This window comes from Pygoscelis adeliae, unplaced genomic scaffold (genome assembly GCF_000699105.1).
Source record: "Pygoscelis adeliae isolate BGI_AS28 unplaced genomic scaffold, ASM69910v1 Scaffold27, whole genome shotgun sequence".
Lineage (NCBI taxonomy): Eukaryota > Metazoa > Chordata > Aves > Sphenisciformes > Spheniscidae > Pygoscelis > Pygoscelis adeliae.
Window position 1 is genome coordinate 8,041,450 of NW_008825410.1, and position 1,050 is coordinate 8,042,499.

Consider the following 1,050-nt stretch of genomic DNA (forward strand, 5'->3'; position numbering starts at 1 on the left):
TCTGTAATTTACAATTCCTGGGCAAATCAGCATATCTCTAATTGGAAGTAAACAGGGTCAGGGGACGGAGTTACTTTGAAAGTGATACGTTGTTTAATTGACAAGGCGAAATTTTAGGTTTCAAGTTTGCATATTGCACTTTTGTAGCTTTTGGGTTTGGCTCTTTTTTTTTTCCTTTTTTTCTTTTTTCTTTTTTTTTTTTGGTCAAGGGAAGACCTTTGTCAAGCAGACACGGCTTTCTAACAGAGCAGGGGGGCTTTCCTGAGCAGTACATTTTGTACGTATTTACAGTTCTCTGGAAATAAGGCTGTAATCTGTGCAGCTCTAAACATACGAATGTAAACATTCATCTCAGAACAACTTCAGTAAGCAGATTTTTCATGACCATCGTAATTTCAGCAGAGCGGTTAAGTATGCAATGCACCTTTTGCAACTGGCAGTTTAAAGTGATGTGTGTGCGTGTGCGTGTGCATGCGGGGGGAAGGGTAACTCCGCTGCGAGGCAATTGTTTACTCTTTCTAAATATATTTGGCTGCAGGTATTCTTAGACTAGGCCTTTTACAATGAGAGGAAAACTACGGTGTGGATATAGTAAACAGAGCTGAAATCAGTCAGTGACTGCTTGGAATATTTAGAGACACGAGGGGTTGGGAGAGGGCATCACAAAAGGCAGGAATTAAAAAATTGGAACCCAGGCGGTGGATTGCCACCAGAAATGTTGACTTTGAGTCACACAGTAAACATTACATTGTTGCTTTGTTTTCCTTTTTTGATTTACGATAAATTATTCTCCCGGGATTGATCGATGAGTGGAATCCTTAAAATTTAATTTGGGGATGATCTAGTATAAATAAAATGCTAATCCAAAGAAAGAAACCAGCAATTATTCATCCTAAACTCTGCTGATTCAGCAACTCAATTATAACTGCCTTTCTCAAGCTGCAAACTTTTCAGGCTGTTTTCAGAGTTGCTGTACCCGTCCTCCCCCCGCAAGAGAGACCTTCCCCCGTCCTCAGCTCTGCCTCCACCTCGGCCTCCAGCCTTTCTCCT